This window comes from Oreochromis niloticus, linkage group LG3 (assembly GCF_001858045.2).
Source record: "Oreochromis niloticus isolate F11D_XX linkage group LG3, O_niloticus_UMD_NMBU, whole genome shotgun sequence".
Classification (NCBI taxonomy): Eukaryota; Metazoa; Chordata; class Actinopteri; order Cichliformes; family Cichlidae; genus Oreochromis; species Oreochromis niloticus.
In genome coordinates, this window is record NC_031967.2 from 51,340,032 (window position 1) to 51,356,364 (window position 16,333).

Sequence of the window (16,333 nt, forward strand, 5' to 3'; positions counted from 1 at the left end):
CATCACCATTCCTGGAAGATCACCTGAACCTATGCAAGGAGAGCAGGAGGATCTAAAGGCATTACATTTCCCTTTTTATTACTTTATTCACAGCACAGAATGTTGCAGTAATTGTATCTTTCTATAAGCAATAATATATGATCCAAAAACATTACATCTACACGTACTTGCTGATTTTGCATCTGTTGTATCTTGTAAATTTTTATGTAGACTAAGTTAAACAGCAAAACTAAAACTATCAGGAGCAGGTTATGTTCTAAAATTTGGTTCAAAATCATCTGAAAGTGCCACATCTTCACTGACGTCTTTCATGTGAATAAGTGGGGAAACTCTGGGTTAACTAAACAGTATTAAGTTACGTGAATCCAGACAATGGAAAGTTACCCCTGGGTGCTCGAACCTAGAAGAAACATCAACAACCAGGAAGCAGCTTCACCTCTGATTACACACACACTCAACGCTACTCACTCACCTGGAGGATCAACAACACTCAGGTAGATGATGCTGATGGGGTCGGTCTTCAGATGAGCTCTCCTCTTGCAATTTGTTCCTGTCTTGATACAACACTCGTATATTCCAGTGTCATTAATGTTCACATCGGTTAGAATCAAAGACACGTCTCCATCCTTCATCTGTCTGTCCTGCAGATCCACCCTGTCTATAAAGTATGGATGCTGCTTGCCTCTATCGGGATGACCATCCAGGAACAAAAACACATACTCATCCTGCAGGTCAGCTCTGTTCCACTCTACAACTCCGATCACCTTGTTTGGAGCTCAACATGGCAGAGTGACGTTCTGTCCGACAGTGGCTGTGAGGTTCACGTGGACTGAAGGAGATTTAAAACAACACTAAGCAATTCAATTCATTGATACCAAAGGAGACAGAATCAAGTGTTTCCTGAATCAAAAACTCAAAACAAGTCAGAAAGATACATGAAGGGAGAGACAAGTGTACGATTTGTTTTTAAAAAGTGAATGAGTTACAATGCTGCTTGATCACACATTCAAATATAGATCAGTTATCGGTTAATAAGCTCATCCAAACTTGTTTCCTTCTCCTATGAAACATCTCAAAAATCCAACCTTTACTATTATTCAGTCATTTCAATGACAGTTGCAGTAAGTCCTCTCTAGCCTGTCTTCAAATGTGCCAGAACGCTGCAACTAGTCAACAGCAACAACTAGAGGGCATGAACACATCGCTCTTATCAGTGGCGGTCCTAGCCTGTTTGGCGCCCTGGGCGAACACCCCCTCTGGCGCCCCCCCCCCCCCACACACACACACACACACACAGATGAAGAGAGAGAGAGAGTATGCATTGTATGCAAACGGCTACTAAACAGACATCATAATATATAATATATATATATATATATATATATATATATATATATATATATATTGTTTGGAGTTTAGTCTGTTACTGTTACTATTTTTACCATTTCTTCTTGGAGGAACTGCAACCCACATAATTTCCTTAGGGATTAAGAAAGTATTCTGATTCTTAATGTTTTAGGATACATGACCTGCCATTATCCAATGACACATCTGCTTACCTGTATCTTTTGCTCGTTTCTCCTTGTAGGAGCCATAATTAAATGTATTGAATTTTAATGATCACTGGGTTTTCATTTGTTTGGTTGCTATGGTGATGTGTAACGGGAGTCACGTGGGTGGTAGCGGTGACATTAAGAGGGCGTTGTCAGTCTGTCATTCACTGGTTTGATTTTGACAGAGCAGGGCTGGGTAGCCGTAGTTTTTGTTGACCGCAGCACAACGAGTTTCCCCTTGTTGCATTAGAGCTGTGATGTTTTAAGAGTTTGAATCGCGAGCCGATCACATTGCTCTGTAAACTTTTCAAGCACTTTAATAAACAAGCAAGCAATTCCACCTCTCGCTACACTCCTCTTCTTTTCTCTTTTTTTAAAACTTTAAAAATGGGTTGTGTGTGAGACTTTAAATCAACAAAATATAAAATATACATTTTAAATTGTTACTGATCCCTTTACCCCGAGTCCTAAAGTGTGTATTTACTTTTTTTTTTACTGTTAAATATTTATTGTTTGTTTACTTGCACTGCTGTAACTGGAGCCTCGTCGTCTCGTCTCTCTATATACTGGACTGTATGTAGCGGAGATGACAAAGTTTACTTTGACTTCAGCAGCGAGCAGGCGCACCGAGGGCTCTCGCGCTCACTTTTCGCGTATAGAATTTTGAAAAAACATCGGTGCAAATTATAAGTCTGTATCATAATGTCTGCTGTTTTCGTGTTTGTTGGTTTGTTTTTATTTTATTTTGCGAGTTGGTTATTAGACGCTGCTCCAGTCAGCCAGAGAATCCCCCGCCGCCCCGCCCTCTCCTCCCTGTGCCGCAAGCAGCAGGCGTACCTCTTAAACGGAGGGCGCCCTTACTCCCAGCAAATGGGCGATAGAAAACCGATCGGTGCCTATGACATTCCCAATATGCGCTGGCTGATGTCGGGGCAGCATGAGTACGAGCAATTTTTTTTTTGCCGATGCCCGTGATGCCGCCCCCCACCACGATGCTGCCCTGGGCAACCGCCCGCGTCGCCCGTATCTAAAACCGCTACTTGCTCTTATTGTAGCTTTCCTTTAATGACTTCCATTGAAATTCAGAGTTCACGTTAAATTTCTATTATTAACTTGTAGAGCTGAGCATTGCTTATATAGGAAGGCTGCTAAGACCTTATAACAGCAGTTAGCCTCTGACCACCTAACCCTGTAAGGTTAATTTCATCTATGGTTTGTTTTAATTGACTGACAACTTTTATATATATATATAGGTTTACTTTTCCTTGATCTTTCTCCCATTATTTTGGCCATAATCGACATAATCTACCTCTAATGCATGTATGGAAGTGTTTATGTTTGGAACGAATGGAAGACTACATGTTAAAAAAACTGCCTGTAACTTCAAACTGCGAAACACTTTGTAACCGAGTGAAAAAATTCTAAAAAAAAATTAAGTTTTTATTGTAATTATTATAATGTTATGGTTGTGTTTCATTGTGGAAACCCTAGAAACAATTATCAGATTACCCGAATGACTATATTCCAACCAAAACCTGTGCACAGGGTCATAACACTGTCAGGCAGGCAGGACTCTCACAGACAGAACTGAACTAAGAAAAAACCACAGCTTTATCACTGGAATTACAGGTTATAAAGCTAAAATTGCATATACACTACAAGTCTAGACTAACAGGTAGAACACCAGCCAGGGAGGGAGGGAGATCATGACAATGGACAGGAGACAGACAATATATACACCACAGGGAATCAGGGCAGAGAGGAAACACGGCTGCACATAATCTAACTGACGAGCCCGGGAAAGCAAAACTGAACAAGATGCACACAGGACAAGAGACTGTCAGGATAAAACAGGAAACAAGAGAAACTCACACTGAGACGCAGACTGAGTAAATACAGGGAACAGAGGGAGAAGACAGAGACAAGACTAGGAAGACACAGAAACAAGGATGAGAGGGCACGGGACAGAGAGGGTGAGAGAAACCACACCGAGACACGATTGGGAAAACAGGCGAATAAACATGGAGAGACAGACTTCACAGTGAGGCACAGAAAACTAACAAAGGAGATGCTGGAGAAGACACACAGAAACAAGACCAAGACAAACTGGACATGAAAGGAAACACTCAGTTAACTAAGAACAAGAGCAAACAAATTCAAAACATGGGGTCAAAACCCAGAATGATGGTATTACAATCGGCCAAGCTGAGAGAAAGTAATGTAGAGGATTTCAACATAGAGAACTGGTTTAATGACTTTCTGAATTTGTTATCAGTGGAACAGACTTTTGCAGTTCTATAAAAAACAGACACACAAAGACACTGGGACATAGAGAGAATGACACCAATTCCAAGTGGACATTTTTTTTTTTTTTTTTTTTTTTTTTTCTCCCCCCACAGATGTCCTTATGACAGAATCCCCAGTGGCAAAATCACAGAGCAGCATAGAAGCCGCTAGTTTCAGATTAAAAGCCACCGCAGTGGCTTAAACTGGTCCAAAGCATCATCCGTCATCAGGTTCCCCACCAGCAGTGACTGTTAAGGTTGGCTGTGTGGCAGGCAGGCAAGGAGGAGTGGTGGACCCAAAATGCAGGACTCAGACTCAAGGGATGAACTCAAAATACTCAGCTTTATTTGCTGGCACGGGAAAACGAGCATGCAAAGCAAACTAAACTAAACTGGGAAACAACAAACTCACGGGAAACACAGGGAGATCCACACAGCATGAGGGACGACGCAACACTGACTCAAAGAAACACAGGGTTTAAGTACACTGGGAAGTAATGAGGGGAATGAGACACAGGAGGGCACAGCTGGGAGAAATCAGAACTAACGAGACAAGGAAGCAAAGCAGGACACATTCACATAAGACCCGGACCTTCAAAGTAAAACAGGAAGTAACACAGACTGAACTTACAGACCCAGACTCACAGGCAAGCACTACAGAGGGAACAGAGAGGTGGGAACAGGGCAGACACAGACACTGACTGGACACGAGGATATAGCGGACAGGGGAGACAGCATTACACAGAGACAAACCATAAGACATGACTCTAACAAAAACCCAAAGACTAGAAATTATAAATAATATAATAAACCCAAAAATCCTGGGTCAACGACCCAGGCATCCTAACAGTGACATCTACATAAGCATTCAGCTTAATGAGAAATGTACACGCCCAGCAAACTTGCACAGGCTGCAATGCTTAATGGATTGTTTCTGGGTGCTGTGAGACGCTTCAGCTCTACTGTTGAAATGAAACTCTACGGCTGAAATGTTGCCCCAAATCCAAAATTTAAACTGAAAATGTCAAATGTTTATTCATCACTCCAAGAAACTTTTAATTAACGGTTATTTTTACCACTAAATGTTTCAGTAAGTTGCAGTATGCTTTATGATGACAGTGATAGTAAAATTTTGAAGGAAAGTTCAAGTTTTGATTCTAAAGCTGCTGGTTGTAAGTTTGTTGCAAAGACACCTTTACTGATTAGTACTCGTTGTTATTGCTCATCAACTCACAACACAATTGATAATGAGGAGGAAAACTACCCATAAAGGCAAAAACTGCTTTGTTGCAGACTGTAAAAGATTTATATTTTGCTGTGAATAATTTGAACATTTTACAGTCTTTCCTGCGATCATAGAACTTGATTAATGATTGAAATCTGGGTTTGTGCAGTGGGCACAGACTTATGATGGGGAGCTGTATGAGTTCTCTATGAGAGACACGTAGCACACACAGTCCTGGTAATCAGCACTGCACTCTATGAGCTGTCTGTAAGTCATCTTCAAGGCTACAGAAAGCTGCTGCTCAAGTATCGATGAGAACACACATTTGTAAACACATCGAAACTCTCAACGTGTGAGAACAGAATTTAGAGTATGTGTGAGTCCTTGGCATAAAATCTGCACTGATCTGGAACAAAAAACTTTGTTTCGTTTAGAAGTCACGAAGAGTCATGAAGAATCTAAGACAAGGTGATGTTGAGTCATTTGCACTGCACCTGTTAGCAGCACAACAATGCAAAGTATTTCAACCATCACATACTGTTCATACTTAAACCCTCACAGTACAAAGAACTAAAGGAGCAGAAACTGAAACTGTGGATACAGAGTCACTGACAGCTAAAAGAGCAAAAAACAAACAAACATGAAAAACAAGAAGATAAAGAACAGCTATTAACAAGATTCGTGTCCAAATTCATGGGCTGCATCCTCCTGAGGACCCGACCCACGTAGACCGCGAAGGCCGGGTCCTCAGGAGGTCAGGCAGGCCGGAAGTAAATGGCTGGGGAAATTGGACGGTCTAGCCTTCTGATTAGCGTCACCGATGTCTCGGTGGAGTTTAATAAACTCGGCCGTCTGCTCCTTGCTAAAATTCTTGACCGTCTCACACTTCTGTTTAATCAGTTTTCTGTTTGACGTTTAGTCAGCTGTGTAAAAACCAAGGAGAACCCACCCGGGGTATTAATAAAGTTTTATTTTATCTAATCTAATCTAATAACTTTAATCTCAGCCAAACCGATTTACTCACGAAGAAACAAAACACTGGAAAAAGCCCAACAATAACATTTTTAGGTTGTCTCAGGTACTTATATACTATGTTTAACCCGAGTAGCGAAAGTCCGCGGTGATCTGAAAATGATGTGCCGGAGTTGTGCCGTTCTCGGCGGCTTCAGTGACCCTCGAGCTCCCGGCTACCTATCGAGCTGGTGGGTAACAGACGTCTCCGAAATCGTTGAAGCACTTTTGCAAATATGCGATATCTTGATAAACCGAGCAGATATTTGATATTTACACAGCTACGTTCTCGTCTGAAAATATGTTAAAAGTTTATTTTGTGACCCAGAAACATTAGTATGAGTAATTTTAAAACTTAGTAGTGGCCGCCATTGTTGGAAACTGGAGTTTGGCTGCGCCGCGCTGTGAATTCTGGGATATGGTGGGCCACGAAGGACACACCCGACCAATCCTTCAAATTCGGGGAAAAGGAGGACGCATTTGTCGGATGCATTCGGAGGAGTCTACAAATTTGGACAGCCTTTGGCGCGTCGCTGTGACGTAATCGGTCTACAAATGCGGCCTCAGAAGGATGCAGCCCATGAATTTGGACACGACCAATCATGATACAGACAAACAGCAAGAATGTAAAGACAAATATAACTATCTGCATGTATAGTAGCTCACCTGTGAGAATAGCTTTAATTAGCAATTATGCTAACGCTGTTAACATTAAAATTGATACAGTAATCCTCTGCTCTGGTCAAAGAATAGATGATGTGATTTAACAGCATGGTATTATAAAGTGTTGATGTGCATAAATTCATTGTTGAAAAGCTTCAAATGTAACAATATGGCAGAGCTATTCACGCCTCCTGGCGGCGTGGCAGTAGGACGCAGCGGCCACTCCGGAGCCAAAAATGGTGCTACATTGTTTACGTTTTTGTGTGTATCGTGTTTTTATTTTACTCCATGTATGGATATCGTCGGAACTGGTGTCCGTACATACAACAGCCAGACACTTTGCAACCTAAATAACCCGGTTAACGACATCCAAGAAGGGCTGCGGGAAACGCTACGCGAACTCGGCTTGCTCCGCGAACCAGGCCTCGAAGCCTCGTCGTTGCCTGATGCCGGCGGCCGGAGGAGGGGACATCGGAAGCGGTGCGCGAGGAAGCGGAAGCGCGGCAAGCGGGCGGGAGTCTGTGCTAGGCTAAAAACAAACCCTAGCCGGCCGGCTCTCCCGTCCATCATCTTATCCAACGTCTGCTCCCTGGATAATAAACTGGACTACATCCGACTCCAGCAGGCTACACAGCGTGAGGTTAGAGACTGCTGTGTCTTTATTTTCACGGAGACATGGCTCAGCGACAGAGTACCGGACGCCGCTATTCAGCTGACCGGGCTGGCCTCATTTCGTGCCGACAGAAACGCAGCTCTGTGTGGTAAGACTCGCGGTGGCGGCCTGTGTATTTACATCAACGCGAAATGGTGCAAGAACTCTGTGCTAGTTTCTAGCTATTGCTCATCGCTGGTGGAGTTTGTGACTGTTAGATGCAGACCTTTTTATTTACCACGGGAATTCACCACTGTTTTTATTATCGGAGTGTACATTCCACCTAGCGCTAATGCTAAGGAAGCGTTAGGGGAACTGTATACAAACATCAGTGAACTGCAAAACACACACCCGGATGGACTGTTCATTGTTGCTGGAGATTTCAACCATGCAAATCTCAAGTCAGTGCTTCCTAGATTCCATCAGTATGTGGACTTCGCAACAAGAGGGGAAAACACGCTGGATCTTGTTTATACAAACATCCCCGGCGCATATCGGGCAGAGCCCCGCCCCCACCTTGGCTACTCAGACCACATCTCTGTTATGCTAATTCCAGCATACAGACCACTCGTCAGGCGATCAAAACCGGTTCTGAAGCAGGTGAAAACCTGGCCAGCAGGAGCCACCTCTGCTCTTCAGGACTGTTTTGAGAGCACTGACTGGAACATGTTTAGGGAGGCAGCAACTTACGGCGACTTCACTGACTTGGAGGAGTACACGTCATCAGTGTCCAGCTACATCAACAAATGCAGCGATGACGTCACTGTCTCCAAGACCATCATCTCACGACCCAATCAGAAACCGTGGATTACTGCGGAAGTGCGTGCACTTCTGAGGACCAGAGACTCTGCCTTCAAAGTGGGAGATAAGGTGGCGCTTAGCAGAGCTAGGGCCGAACTTTCTCGGGCCATCAGAGAGGCGAAGCGTGCACCTGCCCAGAGAATCCACAACCACTTCAAGGACAGCGGCGACACACGGCGCATATGGCAGGGCTTACAAGCCATCACCAACTACAGGACGACAACACCTGCCTGTGATGGTGACGGCTCCCTCCCAGATGCGCTGAACAACTTCTACGCTCGGTTCGACAGGCAGAACGACGTGGCGGCGAGGAAGTCCACCCCTCCTCCGAACGACCAGGTGCTGTGTCTCACTACAGCTGAGGTGAGGAAAACTCTACGCAGAGTCAACCCACTCAAAGCTGCTGGTCCAGACAACATCCCAGGCAGAGTGCTCAGAGAATGTGCTGAACAGCTGGCAGATGTTCTCACCGACATCTTCAACATCTCTCTGAGCAGTGCCGTCGTTCCCACGTGCTTCAAGGCCACCACCATCGTCCCCGTGCCCAAGAAGTCTTCTGTGTCCTGTCTCAACGACTACCGTCCTGTTGCACTTACACCCACCATCATGAAGTGCTTCGAGCGGCTCGTCATGAGACACATCAAGACCCTGCTGCCCCCCTCACTGGACCCACTGCAATTTGCATACCGCCATAACCGCTCAACGGATGACGCCATCTCCACTGCACTCCATCTTGCCCTCACACACTTGGACAAGAAGGACACACACGTTCGAATGCTGTACATAGATTTCAGCTCAGCATTTAACACGATCATCCCCCAACAACTGATCGGAAAGCTGAGCCTGTTGGGCCTGAACACCTCCCTCTGCAACTGGATCCTGGACTTTCTGACCGGAAGGCCTCAGTCAGTACGGATCGGGAACTGCACCTCCAGCACCACCACACTGAGCACTGGGGCCCCACAAGGCTGTGTGCTCAGTCCTCTGCTGTTCACACTGCTGACTCATGACTGTGTGGCAACACACAGTTCAAACCACATCATTAAGTTCGCTGATGACACGACCGTGGTGGGTCTCATTAGCAAGAACGACGAGTCAGCGTACAGAGAGGAAGTGCAGAGGCTAACGGACTGGTGTAAAGACAACAACCTGTCTCTGAATGTTGACAAGACAAAAGAGATGGTTGTTGACTTTAGGAGGACACAAGGCGACCACTCACCGCTGAGCATCAACGGCTCCTCTGTGGAGATCGTCGACAGCACCAAGTTCCTGGGCGTCCACCTGGAGAAAGACCTCGGATGGTCCCTCAACACCAGCTTCCTGCACAAGAAGGCCCAACAGCGTCTCTTCTTTCTGAGAAGACTGAGAAAGGCCCAGCTTCCACCACCGATCCTGACCACCTTCTATAGAGGAACTATTGAGAGCATCCTGAGCAGCTGTATCACTGCCTGGTTTGGGAACTGTGCCATATCGGACCGCAAGACCCTACAGCGGATAGTGGGAACAGCAGAGAAGATCATCGGAGTCTCTCTCCCCTCTATTAAGGACATCTACACCACACGCTGCATCCGCAAAGCCACCAGCATTGTGGCTGATTGGACACACCCCTCTCACACACTCTTCACACTCCTGCCATCTGGAAAAAGGTACCAAAGCATTCGGGCACACACATCCAGACTGTGCAACAGCTTCTTTCCACAAGCCATCTGTCTCCTCAACAAAAAGGGACTGGACTGATAAACACACACACACACACACACACACACACACACACACACACACACACACACACACTCTATCACTCAGCTCAACTCAACTACCTCAAAGCACTGAGACTGGACTTACACATCAACCTGTAAATGCTCTTTTTGCACAATATTTTTATGTTTACTGTCCCTGCACTACCTACATACCAAGTATGTTTATGGTTTCCTTTGCACTACCTACCTACCAAGTATGTTTACGGTTTCCTTTGCACTACTTACCTAGTTAGAATAGTTAGTTTTAGTTAGTTAGTTTTTGTTAATTTATGTTGTAATTTATGTTAGGTCAGTCTGTCCTGTCTCTAGTTAGCTAGTTTAGTGATTTTCTGTTAATTTATGTTGTAAATTTATGTTGCATGTAGCACCTTGGCCCTGGAGGAACGCTGTTTCGCCTCACTGTGTACAAACTGTATATGGCTGAAGTGACAATAAAGCCAACTTGACTTGACTATACAGCCTGTTACCAGCCAGTCAGCATAAGGCCACTTCATTCTGAGAATTTGCCCTGCTGAAGCCGCATATTGAAATCTTTTATCTTTGCTTGAGGCTATTTTAGTGTTGCTGTAACAGGATTCAACAACATTGACAATGAGATTCTTTTAAAATGTTGAGAGCTTGAGGTTTGGCCTGAGTGCAACACTGTTGTTGTTGGGTTTTTTTGTGTCCCAACAGGAAACTGCTATTTATTATCAGCTCACTCCGTTGTGTCATTAATCAAGGACACATTTTAGGCCCTCTTTTAATTTTCATTGTATATGCTGCCCTTTAGCTCCATCCATCCATTCGCTTCCACTTATCCTTTTCAGGGTGGCGGGGGTGCTGGAGCCTATCCCAGCTCTCATATGGCGAGAGGCGGGGTACACCCTGGACTGGTCGCCCTTTAGCTTAATCTTTTGAAAATATTCACTGTCAATATTACAACTGCCCGGTTTTCCTTGTATTAGATTAAGAATATTGTGAAGGGAGAGTTTAACCAACTGAAAGCGATCCCTAAATTACGTGAGTTTCCTCACTAAAGGATCTGGAAAGAATTGTCGGCATCTTTTCTTTGTAACTGTTGACTGGAGAACTACAACTGCTTGTACATGAGAGTTGCAGGACATGCAGTAATCCAGTAGATTTTAATGTTAATGCTGCTTAGGTTGCTTAGGTTGCAAAGATAGCTTCCTCAACCAGCAAGTGGTTTTTCCTGCTTTGGTACAGTTGAGACCTTTTATTTGTTTTTAAACTATTCTGTGAACCTCTGAAGTGACAAGCCTTGGGCATAAAGGTTTCTATTATTGTTACTAGTAAAACAAACACAACACTGAAGAAGAGGCATGTAGCTGAGTCAAGAATCATACCAACATTTTTAACATCACTGCAGTTTCTGTTTGTAAGGTCACGTTAACTTCACTGTTTTATTTACAACTGAGCAAATCAGTTTGGCTCAGATTAAAGTTAAGTTTCACAACTGCATAGTTTTAGTGAAGTTTAATGGTCTCTTTTATCCCTACTGCGTATTGTCTCCTTAATGGCAAATAATTGTACTCGAACTTTCTATCATTATTATTGTCATTATTATTTTATAGTATTGTTCTGTTTATTTTTATCCTGCTGCTAAACTAATTTCCCCTTGTGGGACAATAAAGAAATTGAATTGAACTGAATTGAAATGTCTCACTAGAGCACATGGTAGACTGAGCCATCCTATTTGCTTTATTACCTGGTTTTCATATGTGTTCGATTTTTTTCTTAACCATGAATTTTGAGATAAAGCTAACATTAAAAATAATTTTTATAAAAGGAGGAAAAAGAAAGTTCATTTACACCGATGTTGGTGTTTCGGTCATGTAATGTTTAACTGTCAAAGGCTTGTTAGACACTAAGAAAACTAATACTGCTCATGAATGAGACTAAAGTCAGGAAGGTGTCCTTTACAACTAAACATGTTAATAACACCTCCACATTTATATCATAGTTTATGATATAGCACGTGTATTTCAGTAATAGCCTACTTATTTCAGTGTAGTGGTGAACAGTCACACAACTCATGTGGATGTTATCTGTAAATGGCCTGTATTTATATAGCACTTTTACTAGTCCCTAAGGACCCCCAAAGCGCTTTACACATCCAGTCATCCACCCATTCACACACTGTATCTGTGATACTCCTTAACTATAATTTAATCATCTTAACTTCAGTTAACCATTCAGACAGTTCTTTTGCAATAAGAAACATAAACACTCATACCATCGGTAAGTTTCCACAGTACCAGCTGTTTAATTCGCAGATGCTTATGCAGTAACCATGGTAACCACAAACTCTGAGTCTGTATCGACACAAGTCAGACAACAATTTTACATATATGATCTTAAGACAGCCACTATACGTGCTGGCCTCATATCAAATGTGAACGCAGACTGAGTCTATGTTTGACGTTTGTTTTATATCTAATCTTCCTCTCACACATTTAAACAGCAACGTGTGTGCAGCTGAGGGAATATAAACTCCAATTGTCTGAACAGGTTTGATTGTTACTGTTTAAAATCAGCTGGAAGCACCACGTTTTCACTCAGTCTTTTATTTACAGCATGATGAATGAATGATGGAGGAAATCTCTGCACAAACAGTGCCTGGCATTGTCATGCTTTAAAGAATCAGATCTGGGATAGTTGGCTGCTCTATGTAAGGTCTCCTCTTTACATATGTTGTGATAGGTTACTTACATTTGACTGAACTCTCAGGTCTAACTTGATGTTTTGATAATCACAGGGCCAATAATGTAGGGCACAACTGCTCACAGTTACGTCAAAAGGAAATATTTTTTGGTATTTATGATTCCAGACACTATAAATGAAGTGAACCTGTTACAAACACGTTTACAACACATGATCATATTTTATTCTCTTGATAGTGAAGGCTTCAAACTTTATATTTATAGAAAATTGTGTTTTGTTCCAGTTTAAAAGCCAATTTGTCAAATATCAGTGTGATGACTCCAGTTTCACAGATGGATGAAGAAGCATGAAGACATTTGTTTTGTCTTTCTTTGTATAACAATGTACAACACTGTATATGTTTTGCAGATTTTACATATCATGCAGCTTTCTGTCCAATCAGAGGTGTTGAAATGTCAGCTGACTGACCCTGTCCAACATGCTTGCACATATCTCATCAATCTTGCCCACTATATAGGTGGTTGTGTAGGTCGCCTACTAACCGGAAGGTGGGCAGGTCGATCCTAGTCTGCTCAGGTCTTCATGCCAAGTGACCTTGGCCAAGATAATAATTTCATGTTGCTCACATATGAATGTGTGTCAATGTTAGATAGGTAGAAGAAAGAAAGTTGTGTACTTTAATAACCAGTGAGATCTGAGTGAGATGTGAACACAGATTTATAAAGGGAAGCTGTTCATGATGGACCACATGTAGCAGACCCATTTCCAGGAACCAGCAATGCATCATGTGACTAACCTTTAAGGCATCTTCAGGTTGAAGAATGCTGCTGCTCAGGTCCTGATGAAGACAGATGTATGAACACTTAAAAATGGGCATGTCTTTCTGTTAAATGCATCACTGGGTGAGGCTAAACATGTGTTTCTTTAACACTACAGTCATGAAGAGTGTGACACAAAATGTAGATTCAGTTGTATCACAGCTGTTAGCAGGACAAAGAGCTTTAAGAAGACATGAACAGCATTATTGTTGAATGTCTTTAATCCTGCAGTGACAAACTTATTTCAGTGTTTCCTGTTGCTGTTGTCCTGTTTGTGTAAGAAGAGGCTGAATAAGCATCCATCAGTGGGAGGTTCCCATCAGGTGTCTCCACCGTGGACTCCACCTCCAACCCCGCTCTCCAGGATCCACATAAAGAGAGACGGACGGAGAGAGCAGCGTCCTCTTCACAGAGACACCAACAGAAGAATCACCAGAGAGCCTCCTGAGCAGCAGCCTTCATCCTCCTCATCCTCCATCAGAGCTGCAGGTAAGACGAGCTGCACACCTGGACTCTTGCTCTGCCTCTTGTAACACATCAGGACGGCTCAGTGGACACATGTCAGAGCTGAACTACACATCAGTGTTAGGACTGTTAACAGACTGCACAACAAACACATCACAGACAGATGAAGGTGTGAAAGCTGACGTTTAGTGTTTTATCCAGATGTTAAAAGTTGAGTTGAGTGTTTTGGGGCTGGTGGTCATCATTCCTCCTGTTCTTACTGGACATCAGGAGATCCTTTCCTGATGTGCTTGGAGCACAAAGCTCCACAGAGAATAGATTTGAATGTTTGTCTAATTTATCATTGTTGGAGACAAACTTCCTCAAACTGAACTAAAGTAAAACAGAAACATTTTATTTGGGCCTCCAACCTGTTACATGGATACAACAGTGCTGTTGGTCTGTTAGTGTTTCCTGTCAGGAACCTCGCTTACTTTCAGCTCCAGCTGAGCTCAACATCCTGGCTTTTTATGCACTCACACTTTTATTTACTTGTTTTATCTGATTGATTATTTATTGTTTATTTACTGCCTGTTTTGCATTGTTGGAATAATTTGGTGAATTTCCATCAAGCTGCTGACTCGCCCTCCTGCCCCTCCCTCACTTTCTTCTTAATAAAGCTTCTTATGTCCATTGTTGATAAGCTTCAGCTGGTTAGCAAACACCAGTTTGTCAGACCTGGACCAATCAACACTGGCAGCTTACAGGTGCTGTCGGAGGAACGCAGTGCTGTGATTGGTTTGTGATGATTAGGTAGTCTGGTCAGAGACCTGAGTGTGACTTCTACTCAGATAAACTGTGACACCTGAACACATCTTTACTTTATAAACATTTATTTTTATACTGGAGCCCCGAACGCCTCGGGCTGAAGACACGCCCACCTTTATTTAACCTTCAGAGCTAAAGAAAGCTGCTGCTCAGGTCCTGATGACAGAAACCTGTGAACACGTCAAAGCTGACAAAGAGTCCGAACACAGTTTGATGAATGTGTGAGTGCGTCACATGACACTGACAACACTGCTCAGTGGACACAAAAACACTCAGAGGGTTTTTTGTGTTTTTTATGTTGTTAATGTGTGATGTTATATAGAGCTGATCATGTATTATGTCATCTATAAGTTTGTCTTTGTAACATTACTGTGACAGAGTGTGTTTGTGTATAATGTGACACATTAAACACTTCAATAACTGATTTTTGTCTTCTTGTTTTCAGCAGAATCACAAACACAGCACAGGTTGGTTTTCCACAGAAACACAGCTCATGTTCATGTTTATGCTCGAGGCAAATACTGAACTCTGTGAGCTAAAAGGAGATAATGTTTGGTTTGATAAATCCATAAACTACAAGTGAAGTGACCTTGTTACAAACAGGTTTAAAGCACATGATCATGTTGTATTCTCTGGATGGTGAAGTCAAAACTTTACATTAGTGAAATTAAACTTTCAGAGAAAATTTTAAAAATACATGAACAGATACAAAAAACACAAACTGTGTTACAGGTTTCTGTCAGCTGATTGGCCCTCTCCAACATGCTCCGCCCTCTGCTCTTCCTGTGTGCTCTCATAGCGGTGACAGGTAAACGCACACACCTGTCAGCCATTTTGTCCTCACAATACTCGACTGCAAAAACATGAGAGTGACGATGAAGAAAGGTTTAAGTACAAATAATCGTCAGCAAACTTTCATCCTTTTTTTCCAAGATTTTAAATTATTTAAATTATTCTTTAACAATAAAGTAAAACAAAGTAGCAAACATACAAAAACAATAATTCAAAGTAAACAAACAACAATCTGCTCCTTCTTCAACCCTCAACATCCTCCAATCAGAGAAAACACACATTCAGATTTACACAGAAAACAACAACAAACCAAATGGATCACAAACAGAATCATTTGTGTTCATATTATTCATGAAATCAATAAATAGAGTTAAAGTTGAATAACTTATTATCTGCTTATTAAAATGACATTTATCAATAAGTGACATAAAGTCTCTGGTCTGTTATGTGTGTTTTCAAGAACAGCTAACTGATGATGTCATAGTAAAGCTTTACACTGATTGGTCAACGCTGTTTAATCCATTCATGAAGTCAGTTTTTCAGCCTGCAGCTCTCCCTGTTTGTCCGACCAGCTAACAGACTGTAGCTCACAGCTCTCATGTGTCTCTGTGTCTTCAGATGGTCAGTGGTTCTATCAGTCTTCAGTGTTCGACATCAGCTCATGTCCCATCACGTATTACGGACAGCAGTACGAGCAGCTCTATGTGAGTAGGATGAAGCCTGATGTTGTAGCAGATCTTTGTGTTTCCATCACTGTTGCTGTTTAGTCTCCACCTGTGGCAGAGATCATGTTTGCAGACTGAGTGAACATCAGCAGTTCATGAAGGTCACACACTC

The 16,333-nt window shown here is 42.7% G+C and overlaps 1 long non-coding RNA gene across 1 annotated transcript; it reads left to right on the forward strand.

Moving 5' to 3' along the window:
- Nucleotides 1–13,561: 13,561 nt before the first annotated feature.
- LOC109202547 (uncharacterized) lies at nucleotides 13,562–15,512 on the forward strand. The gene is made up of 3 exons (XR_002062467.1): nucleotides 13,562–13,921; nucleotides 15,150–15,171; nucleotides 15,437–15,512. It is a non-coding gene; the product is annotated as an uncharacterized LOC109202547 (long non-coding RNA).
- The last annotated feature ends 821 nt before the right edge of the window (nucleotides 15,513–16,333 follow it).